This window comes from Mycteria americana, chromosome 3 (assembly GCF_035582795.1).
Source record: "Mycteria americana isolate JAX WOST 10 ecotype Jacksonville Zoo and Gardens chromosome 3, USCA_MyAme_1.0, whole genome shotgun sequence".
NCBI classification, from domain to species: domain Eukaryota; kingdom Metazoa; phylum Chordata; class Aves; order Ciconiiformes; family Ciconiidae; genus Mycteria; species Mycteria americana.
Genome location: NC_134367.1, coordinates 80,871,788 through 80,892,882, shown reverse-complemented (window position 1 = coordinate 80,892,882; position 21,095 = coordinate 80,871,788). Strand labels below are relative to the sequence as shown.

The window sequence follows — 21,095 nt, the reverse complement described above, 5'->3', positions numbered from 1 at the left end:
TACTAGATTTATCAAACAGTTTTTCCTATCTTTCTTTGATTGCATATAAGGATCGTATTTGAAGAGGCTTTCTACAGCTCAAACACCAGCTACATTGGTTTATGCTGTATATTGTTAGGAACTTTAGTTTCCTTTTCATGCAGCTGCTTCATAATACAGTCCTAATAATATCTTGACACCCTCTTTCCCATACTAGATATAAACCATGGATAACCAAATACTTTCTCTGCCACCTTAAAGAAATTCTCACCCACTCCACAGTCCCTAAACTACTGATTCTTTTCAGAGGGAAGAGTAAAAATCCAACTTCTTAGGATTCCTTATATGAATTATTAATCTAGATTTTCATTTAGATATTTATATTCTGCTCTTTCTTTCCAGTTTTGGAACAACCTCTTAATACAGTGAAAATTCTTCCACCTTCTCTTCTGGTGATTCTGGCGTTGGTGATGTATCATTTGCTCTGGAGACCAAAGACCCACAAGAAAAAGTAATACAGTTTTATCTCTGCATTAACAATATGTCGCAGATCTCGTCTGGATGTGAGAAAAGCTCACATGTCTACACGTTCCCAGCCTTTACATGAAACTAAGAACCAGGGGGCAAAGAGCAGAAACCCCAGGGCCCAAGAGTGCCAGTCAGTTCACACCAATTGGTAAAAAACCACATCTGCTGAGGATTTTTGACCACTACTAAGCTGGTATATGTGGCACTGCAGAGATAATAAATGAGACAGACTATTTACACAAGCCATTATTTCTCCAGGAAATTTAAAGTCAGTCTCCTATCATGTGAAATTTAGAAGGTTAATAAAACAGCTTCTGTATAATTCTTAAACTAATCCAGTGAACAAAAATTGAATATTTGAAAAACAAGAATGTTAATAAAAATAAGCACTCTACAAACACACAAATTACTGACAGGAAAATTCCAAGTTACTAGAATTTCAATCAATAAAAGGCTGTCTTCAGTTAAAAAAGGTCATTTTAATGTTACAAAAAAAAATCTGTGGGTAAGATTTTCTCTTCTTTCAAGTCAGTTAAAGACTAGTGACACACTTATTCCCTGAATCTCTAGCGGGATTTACTTCTTGATTTTTCACAGTTCAACCCACAGAAGAACAAGTTGAATCCTGACTGGATTTTCTAGGGCATTTGTAACAAGTTTCAGCTTCAGTCTAATCTAATTTACTCTTATCCACAGGGTTCAGAAAATGCTTTGCAAATTGTAGGCAAAAACTGACAGAAAGTCACTAGTTATGTCCAGAATGCTACTTCTCCTTGCCAGCTTCTTGCACGTGCAGATGACCAAAATCAGTAAGATTTCTGTTGCAGGGGAAAAGGTGGCAGGAAGTTAAACATCTTCATAATTTAAACAGCACATAATTCCATTTATACAATGGCTTGGTTTCCAAAACAGTGTATTTTGTTCCAATCCACGTAAAAGATTTTTTAAAAAAGCATATCACTTGCTAACTGGATTACAAGGCACAGATGGAGTGTTTTTTCAGTTCTTTGGTTGATTTTTTTTTTCCTGTTTTGTTTCATACGGTATTTGAGCAGGACAGCTAGATAAATTGATTGATTTTGCATGTTTTTGTCTTGGTCTACCTACTGACATAATCAGAGATTGAATAGCTCTCAAAGCACCAGTGCTTAGATAATAAACTGTACTTAGACAATCAGTGTAGTGAGGACAGAAAGGCTCCTTTAAAAAAGGGAAATAGCTACTTATTTGCATGTTAAAACCTTCACAGAAATAGCTATGGTTTCACAAATTAGAAATCCATCGCCAACATCCTCTTAGAGTAGCCAAAATAAATCTTTTCCTCAGTGAATCTGGATTATGATGATTATCAAGTTACAAGGTACGACAACCCTGGAAAACACATCACTTAGCTTTAGTTGTTCACTTTTTATGTTTTGTATATAATCAAGCAAAAAGGAGCAAATGGGGTGAAGCAGCTGCAGTGAGAGGGAGGGAATCATTACTCCTCTTTAAACTCCACTAAATTCTTTTCTCATTGATACTGATAAACCTTGGGACCATTCCATTAGCTACTGTGACCTTCTCTCATTTTACATCCTTGTAACTGGCAACATAATCTGGCAGATGCGCAGGTACTATGATCTCTCGCAAACCCGGAGAAGCGATACATTTTCATGCACTCAGCTTTGTTTAGAAAATACATTGGCGTATAGAGACTACGTAGTCGGGTCATCCAGACAGACAAAATGTAACAGCACAGAGGGTGTGATGGAGAATTCCTGGTGCAGAAGCAGATACGGACAGTTTCAGCTGTAAGCATAAGCTACACCACCTAATTTCTGGGCAGCTCTATTTTCCACTGATTGAAACAACCAACAAAGGACTGCATTGCTGGCTCAAAACCACTGCAGTCATGGGCCAGCGCAGTTACCTACATTGTGGTGATTTAGGAGCAGGTGTTACAGGCCTAGATAAATGGTCTTTACTCTCCTGAGTGACTTGCCTAGGCAAAGTTTTCTACAAGCTGCTGCTCAAGCTAGAAAATTGTCTCTTGTGCACTAGGTCAGGTTTGTTCTGGTCCATTTTCTCCCTTATGTCTGGTTTTAAGTCTCAGAGGTACAGAGCAGTATTATGGCAGAGATGTTAAAGGAGGGTTGCAGATGTGGCTTATGGCTTTAGGAGGGACAGTCAGAAGACTGGTGGAACTTAACATTGCAAGTGAGAACGGAAACAGGACAGCCAGTGACAGTAATCAAAGGAAGGTTTAAAGATAAAAAGGAATGTTCTTAATGGCAAAAATATGAAAAATAAACAAAAAGACAGGATTCATACTAAACGCTAAGGTAAAATTCCTGTAACTGGGAGGACTTTAGTGATGAAAAAATCTGCCTTTGAAGAGCAAGCATCAGCATAAGCATTCAAGACAAAAAACCATATATAAAAGAAACTATGGTATTTTCAGGAAAGACTTTCCCCCTCAGCCTTTAATTTCTTACTCTTCCCCTACAGATAGGAAATTGTAACAAGGAGAGAGTTTATTATTAGTTCTAAATTAGTTGTCAGATAAAATGTAGATTATTTTTGACAAATTGGAAAAATATAAATCAGTGTGATGGACATTATGTCTGTCAGTTCTCTGTATGCCAAATGACTGAGCCTTATCACGTACCTGCTGAACCCACTTCATTCATTTTATTCACCAAAAGTGCAGAATAGTTTATGATTTCTGTTCCTTATACAAAGGCTAATGAGCTACCAGGCAATATGCTTAGTGACTGCCCAAAAGAGTCATTTCTGCAGAGTCCAATGCTTTTGTACACTTTTGACGTGATCATTTGTGCCACCATTACTACTTCCCTGTTTGCTTTCCCCGCTAGAACACTGTTCCTACATAAAGTACATGAAAACTGCTCTATAGTGCTTACCTATAATCCTGCCTGCTTTTCCCAGAACCAAAATATTAGTCCTCTGTGTAATTTCCTCTCTGAGGGAACCATTCATTCCCTTTCAAACTTTTCTTTCAATTATTTACAACAGGAGTACTGGAAAGATGAAATTGTAGCCTGTGATGACTAAGAGCTCTTATCACAGAGCTACCATACCACTGCAAATAATTGCCTTTGTAATGTCAGAAGAGTCATGGTTAACAAACATTCATTTGCCAGGAGAACCAGTGATAAATGTCATTAACTTAGAAAATGCCTGACAGTTTGTCCAAACAATCTGACAACGACTATGATCTGGAACTATAACAGATAGATACCAGAAGTTCATAAAGTGAACAGTATGGAAAAAGATCTATGCCACAATAAAGTAGGATAAATACCTTAGTCATTAAAATACATCAAACTTTCTATGTAAAGTGTTACTACAATAATATTCCTTCTGGGAAGAGAAAAGCACTGACACTCCAGCTTCATCTTTTCAGGGAATATGCCTACATTGTTGTTCTTTCACTTAGTTCCTTCAATTTTGTCTTGCTGGAAAAAAGAGATGCTTTTCCAAGCACCTTAGTTCAATAAAGTAGTTAGACATGGCTGAAAAATCCTTTCCACATAGTCTACCATGTTAGCCAGCCACACTGTAGCTCAGCTGGGATCCTTCATCTCAGGCTGAAATAACTTCCTGCAGTTTCTACCCAAAACTATATTTTATTCCAGGTTCATAAGCATTAGAGATTCAACACACAAATTTCAATCATGTAAGGAAATAGGTATATTTTGCCCAGTTTTACAAGAGCCTTGTACCACCCAATGACCATCTACTTATTCTGAAAAAGGAATTTTTGAATGAGAATGAGTTCAAAAACCTACTTTGAATGTAATGTATGTTGCTCTTCCTATGTCATATTGCTGTTCCGTTTCGTTCTTTTTTAATTTCAATGTTAGTCACTAAATATACTTTTCTTGTTCTGGTTCAAGATGCCTTCATAGTCCATTACAGATAACCAGAAGAAATGCTGCATCTTCTGTCAATGCAAAATATACTCCAGCTAATGACAAACTCTGTGGATATATTTCATGTTTTGTATAAAAACTTGAGTCAGTTCTTGTTGCTAATGATGAATTCTCCCTAAAAAACAGTCTACTTTTCAATGAATCAAGTTCATTTACATGAACACAAAAATACCTCAATAGTAGTAGGGTATAACACTGATTATAAAGTGTTATATTATAAGTTTATAATATAAGTTTATAATTTATTTATTGTATATAAATGCTTATTTATAAAAGACTCTATTTATTCATCTCTGATGGGTTACTTAAACTGTTAATTAATGTTTACTAGGGGATGTCCTGGAGGAGAAAAGAGGTAGCTTTTCTGGAAAAGTCATCCTGAATAAACTGTGTAACTGTGCATCTGTCTGTAGCATATCTAAACCACTGAGCACCGTATTATGTAAGTTATGATAATCATCTTGTTAGTCTTTGAACAGGAGATGGTTTAGCCCCTTGTTTCAGAAATTCTAGCAGTTGTTGTGCTGTGTCTTATCACAGCTTCTCACAACATATGGAATTTTCATGATAACAAATACTTTTTTTTTTTTTGCTTTAATGTGAATTGCTGTATTTATGTCTAAATTTCAGTGTGTTCTGCAGAAACAAGTTGCCAAATCTGCAGAAAATTACAAAGGCGTCTGTGTGCTACTTTAACATTTCCTGCCACTATACAAACATTTCCTTTCAATTTCCTCAACCCCACAATGTGTATATGACAAACAGAATCCATTCCAAGAAATTCTGTTTTCAGTTGGTTCCTTCTCCCTCCTTTTCTCATTACCATAATGGGCCATGAAAGGACAATTTAGACAGCCTGGTTTCCACAGTAAAGGGATCTTTTATTAAGGCTTGATGCTCAGTGTCCTCTATAGAAAGCAGGTAACAAGAAACCTGTGAACAAAAATACTCTGAAATTGATACGCATGCTCTGGAGGAGTGCAGTGTAACATTAGAGACAGTTAATATTGCAGTTCTCCCATGTTTCTGACTGGATAGAAAGACAATATATTCGTGTCCAAATTTCAGTATATAGAGCCTTAAACTGTATGACAATTTCTGCTAATTAAAATGTTATGCAAATCAACTTTCTGTTCTAGTTAATTAAGCCTAATTTAGGCACCCCTTCAGAACACTTCAAATATTGATTTACACAAGTTCTGTGCTAGTTTATTTCAAAACCATAATAATTAGGATGGATAAATAGTCATCCTATTGACACCCATGCAATCCTCCAAAAAATTCATATCTCACGGGGATAAGAATTTGATCCTTTTGCTTAGGATGAACCCTCCTTGAACCAGTGAAGTTAATAGGCCCCGAGGAAACTGATTGCAATGTGTTTTTATATTTTCAACTAGTTTTCATAGTCTTCAAATTACATGGAATGGATTTCCACTTACACTACACCAAATTATATTTCCACATATGACCAAAATGTTCACTTCAGAAAGGCAGTGGGAAGTGGGATGATTTCTACTCAAGCTATGCTCTCCTTGCAGAATAATTTACGTTGACTGGATGGCAAAACAATCCGTTACAGCAGTGGCCCTGTTATTCCTAACTCCAGCAAACATGCACCTTCAAGGTAAACTAGCAGGTTCTTTACCTGTCACTGACCAATTTCATCACCTAGAATCCCTCACGTCTGTTCCTGCTATAAACGCAGCATCCAAGAAAGCATGTGAGCTAATATAAACGAAAAAAAATCCTTAAATTATTTCATTCTAGTGAAGGAGAGGTGTAACTCCACCACTTCATATTCTTTCAGGGTTTCTAGCCTGCATTTAGACCTTCTCTAGCATGACACATTGCTCCTCTGAAGAGGTAGATGAGGTGGTATAATGCATTTTAAGATGCTAACCTCACACCCTTAATGTACACAAAGTTATTTTCTCATCCTTTATGGTCAGAGTATGGGCATCTCACACTAATCTTTCTTAAGAAGTCCTGTTCTTACAACAATTTGCTTGCCTGCCCTCTCTTGACCGTTTCAAATAAATTCATCTCTAACAGAAATCAAGTGCAGCTCAATGCTACAAACAAATGCAGGAACAACTTTGCTCCTGCTGCTGGCTTCTTATAAAGACTATTCATAAACCTAAATCAAACAAGGAGTATTTCTGTGGCCCAGTCTTCCCCCAGTAGAAATTAATGGAAAAATACCCACTAAATTCAATGGACAATACATCAGTCCTCAGCTGAATATATTCACATGCAAGTATGTTTCCAATTAAGCCTAATATTTGCTCATGGACCAAGTACTGATTGTAAGGAATAGGTAACATTAATAAACGCTCAACCTTAGTCCCAACATCTAGATGGCAACCAAAACCTAAGAATAAATTACAGTATTAATATTCATCTGGAGCCACATGTTTTGATTTACTTTAAGTTCAGATACGCATCAGCATGAGGGTTCTCAAGGCCTGCAGAAAGCTGGCAACATTCTTACCCATACTTATTTTGTTTGCGAAAACTTGTGGGAACCAAATATTTCAGGCCCCTTGTGTGCATTTGCAGAGTACTCTCAATATACAGCTGATCACTATTTTGCACTTTTGGAGCTTGGGTAGATGATTGCGGCTAAACACAAAGCTCATGGCTCCAACGCAGCCCTAAATATTAATTTATGTACTTTACTCCGCTGAACAAAGTAGGATAAATCACAGACAGATGCGCTCATTTATCTATGTGGTTTTATATGCAAAGACACTGCAATACACAAAGATGATCATCTGGAAATGCACTAAGCCCATCAAAACAAAGATCCAGAACACAGAGACCACCAGCTCCCATTTAACTTTACCTGAAAAGAACATGGCCACAGCCAATCCAACCTACCTGTATGCACCAGGATTTTCTCAACTTTTACCCTGGGTTTGAGTAGCTAAGCAGCACTAGGTCAAATCAACATTTCTGCAATACACAAATTCTGGTTCTACCAATACGCGAAAGTTTGGGGACCCATAAGACAAAGATCTCAGATGAAAATAGGATGACTTGCTCTTTAACCGAAATCCAAACCCACTTGTCTACAGGATTTTTTAAAGGAGTTTCTGGTTTAGGGAAGGTTTTGCACATACCTCTGCAATTCTTTATTTTTCTTAGAACTTGAAATACTAGGAGTGTTGTGAGAAAGACTGTAACCACAACACTGTAAAAGAAAAAGAACTGTTTTGCCACAAAAGCCTGCTATTTTAGCATTTTGTTTGATTGTTTGTTTGCTTGTTTGTTTAATTTTTAGCCCAACTTCTTGGTTAGAGAGATGAGAAACATTATGTAAGTATTCAAATTTCTCCTCTCACAGAATTACAAGTAATTTAAATTATTCAATTATTCATTTATAATCCTTTTTCTCCTTCACTGAGTTCTCACACTGCCATTGTAAAGATTATAAGGGATCAAACTAGCTACCTGGTTTTAAACAAAATGTAATTCTAAATTTTGCCATTCTTATTTAGATTGAATAAACCAGTAGCGTGAGATTTGTCCATTGACTTGATGAAAACTCACAGAGAAGCTAGTCTTCACTTACAAGCATGACAGAATCTGGCTCTAAATGTTTAGGTATTAGCATTTACTCCTCCTGTAGATAACTAACATGAAGTTAGTATAAATTAGATCATAAATCTGAGTTATTTCAAAGATGCGTTTTGCATTAGAGCGAAAATATATACCCTGAACATCCTGAGTCAAGCATTTATTATACAATCTATGAAATGTGAGAAAATAGTGAACCAAGAGTAACACATTTTTGTTAAATCTTTAACAGCAGTGTGTGAAAATGACAGCAAGCCTTTGCAAAGTGGATTGCATTAGCCAGACTTGATCCAAAGACTGTTTACACCCTACCCTCTACACTGGATGTTTGAATGCAACCTTAACGTAAATCAAAAATCCTTTTAAGCCAGCTGGTCAATCACATGGCATCAGGCTTCACAAGTAGAGTGAAAAATCTTCTGGTCTTCTGAAGAGATGAGGTCCCTCATCCCCTTTTGCTCAATGAGTTGAGGACATTCAGTCAATTACAAGTCTGAACAAGGATGGATTATCATCTCCAGGTGCTCTTGCCTGACTTTGTTATCTTGGCTCCCCTAAAATGAGAGAGGATACTGCACAAAAGGCTGCCCCATCCAGCAAGGATACAAATGAAAGCAGTTCTTTGCCAAATAGGATGAAAACTGTTTTTTCTACATCAAAGAAAATGTTGGTTCCTATTATTGCTAGGTATGGCTTCCTCACCCTGCCAAAGCAGAGCAGCACCATAGCGTTCAAACTGCAAAACCAACCAAACAAAAAAGCCACCACCCAAAATTACAGCAAATAAAAATCACTGACTTTTCCCAAACACAGTGGCTAGCTGGCCAGTTTGCTATAGCAATCTAAAGGCTCATTCATTAAACAAAATTGCGCAAAGCTACCATTCTTGCTTTATGAGTATATTGACCAGCAAATGTTAGTCTTCTGCCAGTGGAAAAATCTCTCATTTTTAAAGAAATATTTGAAGTGAAAATAAAGCTGGTTCACTTTTTCCACAGAGCTGTGAAAATGAAAGTCTTTGCCAGGTGAGCTGAGGGTAAGTATTTGTTTGAATAGCTCTACTAAAAATTACAAAACAAAATGTGCAAACTGGGGTGCCTAAATTCATACTTTGGCACTTAAATAAGCCAGCCAGCTTACAGGAATGTTTATCAACGAAGCGCTTCCCCTCAGTGAAACAGAAGTTGTTTCTTTTCACCGTTCGGGAAACTGAGATACTTACATCAGTGCGTGGATATGACTTTGGATACCTGACCTTAGGAACCCGAGCAATTTTCATTTCAGAGGTGTACAGTGGCATTGCTGGCTGCAGTTTGTGCCACGTTCCTGCCATTGGTCCACACTGCTAATGCTGTTGGCACCGTGCAATGTTTTCCAGCCTTATTGCTTAACTCCTAACTGAGGTGGCTGCAATCCACCTACAGTTTATTTTCTAAATATCAGCTTATTTCCAACCACCTTACAGACAGCTCCCCTGGATATATACTTACTCCAGATGTAAACAAGATTAACATAAGAATCAAGAATTTTTTTTAATTCCCTATATTAATTCAATATTTGTTTCATTTTTTTTCTTAATTCATGTAATTGTTGCATAATTCATGCGTTCATTTCATTATACCATCTACTGTGGCTGTGGAGCTTGCGACATGGACTGCACAGTCAGTCCACAAAACGGCAATCTCAACTCCCTGCGTTGGCACATGAGACAGAAATTGCTTCCCCGTGCCCTGCCAGGATACCTGATTGCTCAGGTGAGCCCTGGGAAAGCACAAGCAAAGTAGGTATTGTCATGCTCTGCCATGGTTTCTCCACATGAAGAAGGAGCATAACTCTAGCCTGAGCTACACTTCCCTAGGTTCCCCACTCACAGGGCTTGCCCTGTGCAGGCACCCCCTGCAACCTGCTCGTGTACTTTGCAGCCCGTCCATGTGTGTCCCACAGAGTGTCTCACTTCAGCGGCGTTGGTGGTAGGCTCAGTGATAAAGTGTAGTGGGATTTTGATCGTTATATCCTCTCAGATTTCACTGTAATAATCTCAGACCACAGGGACATGAACCCTGGCTACTGTTGCAGAAGCCAGCAGGAGCCAGGAAGACTTCTGACTGGTTTATGGGATTGTGATCCGAGAAGCACCATTAAAAAATATGCACATACATTAAAAAGTAAGAGAATGCTATTTTGCATTTAGGTAGTTCTCCTTTACATGTCTCAGAGTATCTTACAAAATGGTCAATACAGTATGCAACTCTATCTAGCTCATAGCAGACTGGATGGGCATTACAACATGGTAAGGATTTGGCGCTCTGACACGGAGCAGGAATACTGAGATTAAACAGGCTGTTGAAACAGAAATTCTCCTTTCTTCCTCAGCGTTTCAGGGAGCGTTACTTTGACAGCCATAATGCAAAAGTTTATGCTACCATTGTTCCCACTGCCTCTTCTGTGGCTAAGCAGAACGATTCCACCTCCAGGGCTCTCAGATATGTACCCTTCAAACCTACCTGGATTAAAAAATCCTAACATTTAAAAATTGTACTAAGGCTGAGAACATAATTGCACCCTTAAAAGCTAACTAATGACAGATGAGTTAAAAAGTGCCCACTTTTATACTGACTTGCTCTTCTTCATCTTGTCAAAGAGAAGGCAGGAAGCAGGTGGAAAATGAGCACACATATTATTCCTCATGCTTCTAATTACAAGAACTGTATTGTGCAATGCCAAGTCTTTTAACAGAGCAAGAAGCAAATTCTGCAAAGTGCCATCATCTGTTGAGTCACACTGCTCCCGGAATGCATTAACTCTTGTCCTCAGTATGAGATTCGACAAATACAGTGAACATGAACCCCGGTCAAAAGGTAACTGCACTGCTTTAACCCTGCACAAATCTGAAGGCTCATCTTAGATTAAATGCTGTACAGGTCTTTCGCCCTCGGCACATTATATCCAAAACACACTATTTATACAGCATGTAAGAAGTCAGTATTCGTAACAGGAGACGTACAAGATTCAGATAGAAGACTGTTTACTGATTTGGCCAAGTTTTGTGTGCAATAAAGAGGATGAGCCAAAGAAGAGTAAAAGCCAATAAGAATATTCTAATATTATTTCTTTCAGCTCCAACAACTTTTTAATATATTTTTATGTAGCTCTTTATTTTTTTTTTCTTTTCTCATATGGCCATGGTTAAACAGCTCAGCTAGTGCTTTGGTTTCAAGAGCAAAGCCAAATCTTTGGCTTGGCTCTACCTTCAAACTTTGGAGAAAAACAAGGGCAATGTGAATTAAAAATAAAAATGCTAATTCCACCCTACTTTCATCTCTGTTTTCAAACAGAAATAGTTCTCTGAAGTGTAGATAATACTAAATATGGTGTGACAGTGAAACATCCCTACGCTTCTAAAGGATGGAAGGCCCCCTACCATAATGAAAATCCCAGGCCACAATTTCTGCTCCTGTAAACTGGAACCATTCCACTGTACGCAGCAGGGATCACCAACAGAAAAGTCAGTCCCTAGCATACCCAGAACAATTTTAAAGGCTTCTTAGATGATGCATAGTAGCAAAGTCAAAGACTTTTTGAACCAGTAAAATTAGAATTGTAAACTGTGACTAATGATCCTTAGTCCTTTACAACCCAGTGTCATATGGTGACTTTAAGTGCTCAGAAGATTATTAGTTTTAAGTGTTTAAATGACCTGTATCAATGGAAAAAGCCTCACATAAATACTTCCCAACAAACCATTGTGTGTGAGAGTAAAGAACAGGTTTCAAAAAGTGTTATTTTTTGAAATGTTTGCTTAGCATGTTTCCCACAAATATTTTCAGCCCTTTCAGAACTGCTCCCAACCTGTCTCCCCACACACATATGTACATCTACCTCAGGCCTCATTTATTTTTAAGCTCTCTACAACAAACAGAGAAAATCCAAATGACTGGTTTTGGCAGAATTGTTCAAATAAAACAGATTCTAAATATTTAACTTTTCCAGATAACCAGCATCACAGGAAACAGTGATGTTGGCATTCAGTCACCTAATAAGGAAACGTTTTTATTATAGCTCATGTGAAGAAAGTTCTGTTGGTCTTTCTACATATTATACATTGTATGCTTTGTTTTCTTTTTAATTTGGATTAAAGGTTGTTTGATGGCTTGAAAATAATGCAAAAGGAAGCTCAGTGCATGATGCTCCCAGGAGGTTGTGAAACTGTTGCAATCAGAGCTGTTGCTGATTAAGTCTGTCTATTGTTATAAAGCATTCTGGGCCAAACCAATCAACCACTAGCATAATTAATGAAGTCCACAAGGGCCTTTAGTGGGACTTGTTTTCATCAATCAGGAGGAACAAACACAGGCTAAAACAGAGTGGAAAAGCCTGTCTATTTACAAACCTGCTTGCCTTGGGTCACGCTTGTGAATAACTACAGAACAGTCCCATAGCAAGTACCATTGATTACCATTGATTTACATAAGGATAACAAGGAGGTGAAGACACAGGCTCTCTCTTGCACCAAAGTCACAGGCATCCTCTTTTTGCTTTTGTTCTACATATATATTTATTGCAACCATGCAATGGCAGGTAAAGTTTGCAGAAAGGAGGGGAGGAATCTTTGAAGTTGTCCTTCAGTTGGAAGGAAAAAGGGTGAAAATCCAATGTCATTATTTACACGACTGAAACAAAGAAACCAACAAACAAAACAAAAAGGCAGGAAGTCTAGATGCAAAGTTGAAACTGAGAGAAAGGGTTTAGGTTGTGTCTTTTCATTTAGAGAAATGCAACTATTTTTACTGGTGAGTACAACTTTTTCTTCACTTCCACCTCCTATAGTATGCAAGCCTGTAAAGCTCCTTATTTTATTCAATAGTCCTGTACTAGACACTATCTCAACCATCTCTCTGCTGAAACTTTTGCTTCTGCTTGCAGTGATCTGTCCAGACTGCAGCAGCCCTCCCAGAAGCAGAGCCAGGGTTAGAGCCCTGGAGTTCCTGGCTAGCTGCCCCGAATGTAAGCAATGAAACCACTCTGTCTCTCTGCACTAGCTGACATCAGATGCTTTTGCATACAATACTTTGTAGGCTGCTTAAGTCTCCCCAATGACATCCTGAGGAAGTAAAATTGGCACAGAATGTAGGCCAAGAATCCGAGCACTGGTCATTCAGACTAACAATGTTGATGTTATGACACTTGCATTGAGTTCTATTTGAAAAATACAAATGAGCTTCCACAAAAAACTCACAGCCTTGACTAAGGAAACATTCTTACCTAGAAAAGCACTGGATTAATGCCAAAAATATAGTCCACTAGTTTTAGAATCAAACACCTAGTTGCTCCCCCAGTTTGCTATCCTTCAGTATCCTGCAGTGTAGATACCACAACTGGACAAGGTATCCCTGAAATGGTCTCTGAAATCCTACATATATAGGTAATGACACCTTTCCATGCTTACTCACTCTGGGAATCAAACTCTCTCTCCTATCCATTGCACTGTTCAACTGGTTGCTCCTAAGAACTCTCAGGTTGGTTTTGGAATCACTGCATTTTCAGAATACAGCCTGCAAATTCATAGTATGACCTACAGCCTTTATTCCTTGGTTATTCTCCTCTTAAGGCTTCCTTATGCTTTTACTTTATGCTTCCTTATGCCTCTGGCTGCAATAGTCAGAAAGAGAAGGTGGAGAGGTGAGAGGAATAGAGAGATGAGAAATCAGTGTTACAGGAGAAGCCTAAACCAGCACTATTTGAGATTTAAGAATGATACCTAGGCAAAAATTGAGAAATGTGCAGTGAAGATCAGCTATTGACAGAAGAGAAAGCAGACTGCAAAAAAAGGATTGGAAACAGAACAGGGAATTCTGTGTGTGCGACCAACAGTGAGGATGATTAATTATGCTAGAGATAACAGAGACTATGATAAAATTGCATAAGGCTCCAATAAAAGCAGGTATGAAAAAAGATTAATTAAGCTTACAGATAGTATTCTGATCCACAAACTTTCTTACTCAATAGTACGGGGGACAAAAAGATCCAAAGCAAGGTGTTTTTCCTCTAGCCTTGCTGTGGACAGGGTATGTTCCATATATGAGTCACAGAAGCTCATTTTGACAAGTGTATTGAAAAGGTGACTGTACCATGACATCCTTGAGGCTAGCACTATGGTTAGTTATGTGACATTATATTCTCAGACATGCATGAAGGTATTCATGAATATTCAATGCTTCTGAATAAAGTTGAGAGAAATTCCAGCTATGCAATAGCAACAGGATTGGGGTGGACTGCCCTATTACCACTGATCCAGCAGACTGATATACCGCATACTAGCTACTTAAAGAAATGAGTGTGCACTGCATTTCCAAGAGAGGCAATAACACCATCATCAGTCCCATACCACTAATGTCCCCATTTAGAGGAAAATTAAAAAAAAAACTAAAAAAACCCTCCAGGCCTGATTCTCTTCTCATAAGGCTTCCAGTGGCATTACCCTTCTAACTGCAGTGGAGTCACTCCTATTTACATTGCTCTGAGTAAAATGAGGCTTCATGCCTGCTGAAACGAAACCATCTCCTCCTACAGTCATTTGCTATTATTATATTGGACTGTTTAGTTAAAGGGATGAACTACAGGATGTGTGACTACATTAGAAGTCACTGTTTCATACTTGGGATGTTGGTAGGGAAAGGGGGAGAAGTGACCTTTCAAACCACTGACATTTATACTGATATTTTTGGCTTTGCTGCTTCTCTCTTGTATCAACTCAAAGGAACTAAAAATCATGTCCTAAAAATGATCTTAAATTGCTTTTTAAACCTGATTAGAAACTGCAAGGACACTAAAATTGTAAGTCCCTTAAGCTAGGCAGGATGTAGCCTTTATTCAGCCAAACAGGAAAGCAATGAGAATAATGATTCTCTCGTTACCTTCAGGCAGTAAGGGCTATGGAGATTATGGCTTTAGCTACATGGTGGGAGTTTTGGGAAAGTACGAGAGGAAACAGCCAAAATCAGAAGTTACTTACACTTGTGCTCCCCAAACCAATTAGGTAAGTAAACCAACAGAAAGGGTCCCTACCTCCTTGCCATCCAGAATAAATGGGCACAGTGCTGTGGTGAAAGAAGGGTGAACTGCACCGTGACAGAGTGTGATGGTCATGAACCTCTGCAACTAACCACACCCCTGCCTCTGTTAAGAGTCTCCATTGTAACGGAGTCTGTGGATGAATTCACTAAATGACAAGTAAACATAATCAGACAGGATCAACCCATGTCAGCCCTTACATTGATGGGAGTTTGCCTCAATACAGGCCTGAAAATTTGGCCTAATGACTGAGAGGGAGCATTGCAGACACGCAACCCTTCCTACCATTTGACCCTGGACAGATCTTGCAATCCTGAACTATTTTCTACTTTCTTGCCAAAACTGTATCTCAGCTTTTGGGGGCACAAGAGGCATTAATTTGACTTTATACTCCTCTGCTCCCAGACCAAACACCAACCAGCCTGTTGCCCTGATCTAACTGGGTGCACTGGAAAACAATTCAAGGGCATTAAGGGTCACCCACATTTGAGCACTTTATGTATTTATAATGCATTCTAGTCCAACAAGACCTGCATCTAAATAGTCATCCAAATAGAGGACAATAAAAGTCCTTTCACTTTGATAAGTTGTCTTTACTCACTGAAGGACAATAAAAATCTTAAGTTTAAATAACATTAAGATCTCACTGGAAAACAACGGAACAAGGTAACCCGCTGTTTAAGTGGCAACAATATAAATTATTTCATAGCTTCCTATGCCTGTAATAGGATTAGTTTAAAAATTTCATTGTGACTGTCTTTGGTGGAAAACCAGGTCTTTAAATGAAAAGATGTTTTTCATTCAAAATGTTTGTTTTTCATAAAAATGTGATTTTTAATGAGAACAAAACAAAACCAAAAACCCACAAGAAGTTGTTTCTTTGTGTTGAACTTCCCAGAGAACTACAAAATCCAAGATGCTTACAAGTTTTCTGAGGTATCTCTGAGATTTTAAAAAGGGGAGACTTTTTCTTCTGAAAAAGAAGGAACTAATGAAGTTTCAAAATTACAGGTCCCACAAGGCATTACAATGGCCAATCAAGTTTTTAAGTTTTGAGCCAAAACTATTCAGCTTTTTGAAGGATTTTTTTGTTTGTTTGAATTTTCATCTTGAAAATAAAATTTTTTAGCTGCAAATGCATATCTTTTCAAAAAAAGTTCCCTAAGAAGTCATTTTTTTCCAGAGAAGGCTACATTTTCAACCAGTTTTGTATATTTAGCTTTGCCCTCTCTTTTCTCTTGTGTTTTGTAATACACCAAGAGAATTTAAGATCTGAAATTTAATTTACAGCCTTAATCTTATTTAAACATAGTTTTATTTGTGGTTGAATGCAGATACTTGGCCTGCCGTTCTTAAACTAAAACAGGTATTAAAAACAGCTTAATGAAAAACAGTGGTCTGTCTCTTCAACCACTGATTCTTCTCCAGTAACAAAAATGTAGTGCATTATGGCAACAATAGTTAACGTTATTTCTAGGCAGTGCAGAGTGCAGGGAAAACATGGTGTCTAGCATTTATCTGGAACAGTCTATTATGAGAGAGGACAGCATCATGGACATGGTGGAATGAAGAGGAAAGCAAGCCAGTAATAAAACAATACTTGGGATATATACAGCATCTTGCAGATGAAAAGATCTCAAAGTGGTTTTACATACTTTAGCAGTGTAATTTGACTAGAACAAGCTCCCTTGGGCCAATTATGACCCTTGGTGTGGCTTTTCATGGAAAGGAGACTCTACACTGGCCCCAAACAGAAAAAACAGTGTATTGCATTAAGGGCAGGCTGGGGGAAAGGATCCATAGATGACAGCATTAACCTGGGACCTTAACAGTCCATAAAAGCAGACACTGCAGTAAAGGCTTGGGCTGATGCAATAGCTGCATTGCAGACACGTGGCCAATGCACACGTTTTGGAGTGGATTCCACTCCTTCCACAGAAGCCCCTGCAGGAGTTTAATTTCTCTTGCTTTTGTACCAAATGGAAAATGCTAACATTATGGATGAAGCCTCAAAAAGTTCCTGCATCACATGGCAATTTTTTCAATAATTAAAGGAAAAAGCCAAGAATTTATTGGACAATAATGAAGCAATGCATGAACTGTAACATGAGCTGTCAATCTTTTCAGGGAGTTTGTTCAGAGACACATGGTTTGGCAAATAAGAAAGTTGGAAGTCATATGTGATAAACCATCCCATTAAAAATCCCTCCAAATTTAAACCACTGTGACTGCCAATAACCTGATCTACCAGGGAACATCTAGAAATGAATTCAGACTGTCAGAAACGTACATGTCAGGGAATTGAGGTAAAACTTCAACTCTAGCCACCAGAGCTGATTCATGTTACATGGCTACTGGTCCTTCCATGGTCCGTATTTCCATTAACAGCAGTCAGTTTTTTGTGCAGAACATGGCCAGATCAAGCAGTAGAATTCCACAGTCCACATAAGATATTAACAGGGGAATACTTTGCCATAACTGATTTTGGTTTTTTTTAAAACACTTCTTACTCAATTATTGGAAAGGTGGACAGTTGGTCATTTGACTTATCCTCATGGAAGAAAGAGAAAATTGCTGTCCTCAGAACAGTCTAGTCTGTCTTATAAAACCAGAACAATTTGCCAGAACAGCTCACTGGATGACTGGGATTAAAATTAAGAACGAAACTTAAACTTTTGATTTTCTTAATGTTAGCATTTTCAAGATTTTTTATCAGCTCACAGATGAAGACATAAGGAGTTCTTAACCTTGCAAAATGTAGGAGAGAGTTTCGTGGATATCCTTGGAGTGATGGAATAACTTTCTTCACCATCTATATTCCAAACAGGGTTTCTTCTTGTTCAAGAGCATAACCACTGATTTACTGAAGTTTTAAAATATGAGTGTCAGAGCTCTCTGACGTTGCAGGTATTTCTTTCATTTTGTAATGTATTTTTCTACTACCTTGACCTCAAAGGTAGTATTGGATTCTTAAAATTTCAGAAAAAAACCAGGACAATTGTTTAGATGTCAGTTTGCAAATTTAAATGCCTAATTCTATATTCTTACACTTGACCTGGGCCTCTTGCCCAAGGAAGTGTATCAGAATCAAGAAAAATCTTGCCTTTACTATATTGACAAAGATATGCAAAGGCTACTGTCTACGTTCATTGCGTTTAGGGTTTCTGGCTGTCGGGGGGACAGGGAAGGGAAGGCGTCTCTGCATGGAACATGGACATTTTCTCCTAACTATCAGGTCATTGGGATGATAATGGAAGGCCTGGCAGCTCTTACTGTCGACCCTGCTGGACTTTTAATTGCCTGTGAAATTTGGAAGACCTTTCTTATATATACCACCTAGCAATCATAGTGTAGCCATAGCCAGATCCAGACTGTCTTGACTGGAAGATTTATCTATTTCCTGGAAAGATTATGTCTTTAGATATGATCCAGTCCAATATGTTTCTGTGTATAAACATGATATACGTGATTTTTTTTTGCATCTGTCAATAAAATATAGACTGTTAGCCTGACATCCCTCCCAGGATTTATGAAGCTTATTGATGCTTTTATGATTATGCAGTTTGATGTCTGGTAAACTGTGGAAAGCTACGCATAGTTGCGGGAGTGCATGTCTAAAAACTAAAGCAGAACTTCAGGCAGGACCGTTGTGTCATTTACGTGCTGCAGAAAGTAATGTGATATAATTAAAAATGGACAGGAAAGATTACTATCTTTTGGCATCACATTTCAACACATGCAATAAAATAGAATTTATCAACATTGCATAAAACAGATCTTTTCTTTTTTTTTTTCTTTTTTTTTTTTCCCCACAGTGGGGGTCCAATAAAACCCTGGAACATCCTGAGCAAAAAGAACATCAATTGGATGTAAAACAGAACTCTATTTTTTTAATGGTTTAGGATGGGAGGATCTTCCCCTGTAGTGGGAGGAAAAAGCTGGAAATGTCAGTGTTTGATCTTTATAAAGGTTTTGAACTAATACGTAAAATTAAAATGAAGATAAATGAAAATGCTCGTGAAAAGGATTATTAAAGATAGGACAGTACTATAAGCGTGATCCAGCTGCCTGCAAATTAAGAATGTGTCATAATATACAAGCACTGTGGGGAGGTCTGGAAAGTTTTATCCTCTTGGAAGAGGCTGAAAGAACTGAAAGAAAACTGTAATTTTCCTCTACCAATTTAGGACAGGCAAGGCAAGGCAAGGCAAGGCAAGGCAAGGCAAGTAAAGTAAAGGCAAGGCAATGCAAGGCAAGGCAAGGAAATGAAAGAGGACCAGAATATGAAGAGTAATTTTCTTTACAGGTGAAGAGGATGAAGAGTACTGTTCTCTCTTTGTGTAATAGCTAAATCAAGACTAGGATATCATTAAAAATTGCTACTGAAAAGTAAGACAAAGTTCTCCATTAGGAACAAAGTCAACTGCTTACTGATTGGCCCTAATGGTGTGAACAATCAGCAGTTTCAAAGCCACCAGTTTTTCAGCTGCCAAGGAGTATCTTGAAACCAGTATTCTAAAAGAATACTATTCTGAAACTATTCTGTTTCTTGACAGAAAAAATAACAAAAAATGGAAGAGAAGAAAAGAGAGCCACCACCTACTCTTCAAAATATTTAAAAATGAAACAGTAGGGGATATAACAACACGTGACAGTGCCTCACACATCTCCCTCCCCAACAGTTTCTTAACAATGCTGTTTTTGTAGTAAAATACAAATCACAAATTACAGTTCAATCCAAATAACTGAGTTCATTCAGGAATTCTAAAGGGAACATTTAGTGAGTTAGCAACCAGAGCCATTCCAAAGAGTCTGAAGAGGCCATAAGTCTGTTGGCCTGGAAGCTTCCAGTCCTCCTCTGTATCAGTTTTTCTTACTTAACAATGTTTTTCTCTTTATCTTCCATGCACAACTTGCTGAGATAACAGGCCAAACAACAAATATTCTACTAGCTGAGGTCTTCCAGCACCCACAAATTTTACAAGGCCCAAAAGCCAAATCTGTGGCCACCGCAAAACATTCAGACTTCATCTGTAGATGTCATGAAAAAATGCTAGTGCCTTTTCTTGTGTAGGGAATTGACCTGCACATGAGCCCAAGCTATAAAGTTCACATTAATAATACCTGAATTTGAACTTGTCCAAAATTTGGCAGAGACTGACTGCCCATCTGTAATGTACTGAGCTCCCATTGACAGAATCCATGTGTGGACTTAATAGCGAATTGATATGTTTGAAGAGTAATTTAAAATCAATAGTTTTGCCTTCTACTTTCCTTTCATGGCTTGAATTGAGGTTCTTAGGGCTCAGTTCAATGCCATTTCAGGTATGCTGGACTACCAAACCTACATGCCAGAACATCACAGATTCCAGTAGGCTGTCATATCTCCTAGCCCATGCAGATATCAGATACCCTAAGCCATATGAAGGCACAAGATGCCTATATTTCAGCAACTTATTCCCATGCTCTTCGTTTCTCCAGCTACAGTTAATGGCTCTATTTACAACACAAGTTTGGGAATGCAAATCCCATCTTTGGATATGGCTGATACCTCACCAATTTTTGGAAGGACACATTGTCTTTGGGGCTGAAATGAGGTAATAACTGGGCAAAACCCACTGTTTTTCCTATGTAATTCAGTGGTTTGAAATTAATGAACCGCTCCTCCTCAAGCTATTTTCCTATGCAAATCTATTTTATATATTCATTTAAACTCAATTTCTGAGTGTCCAATATAGGAGTAATTCATTCAGAGTGAGTCGAACTCTTTGGACATACGTGCATATTCTGCTCTAAAGTCCTCACCTGCCCCTCCTTTAATGCTGAATACAAGCAAATTTGAGAATGTAAGATGGGCCAGGGTTCTGCAGGCCAACACACGACTTACTAGGAATTCCTGCTGAAAAATGGAGGCAACATGCTTTTAAAACACTTTCTTCCCCCTCTTCCCTGTGTTCTTTCCTCAGTTTGTTATGATATCCATTTTGTTTTCCTTCT

At 38.1% G+C, this 21,095-nt stretch overlaps 1 protein-coding gene across 6 annotated transcripts in view; it reads right to left on the bottom strand.

Moving 5' to 3' along the window:
* The window catches only part of SMOC2 (SPARC related modular calcium binding 2), a 148,512-nt gene that overhangs the window by 44,565 nt on the left and 82,852 nt on the right, over window positions 1-21,095 (bottom strand). The gene's annotated exons all lie outside the window — the stretch shown is intronic.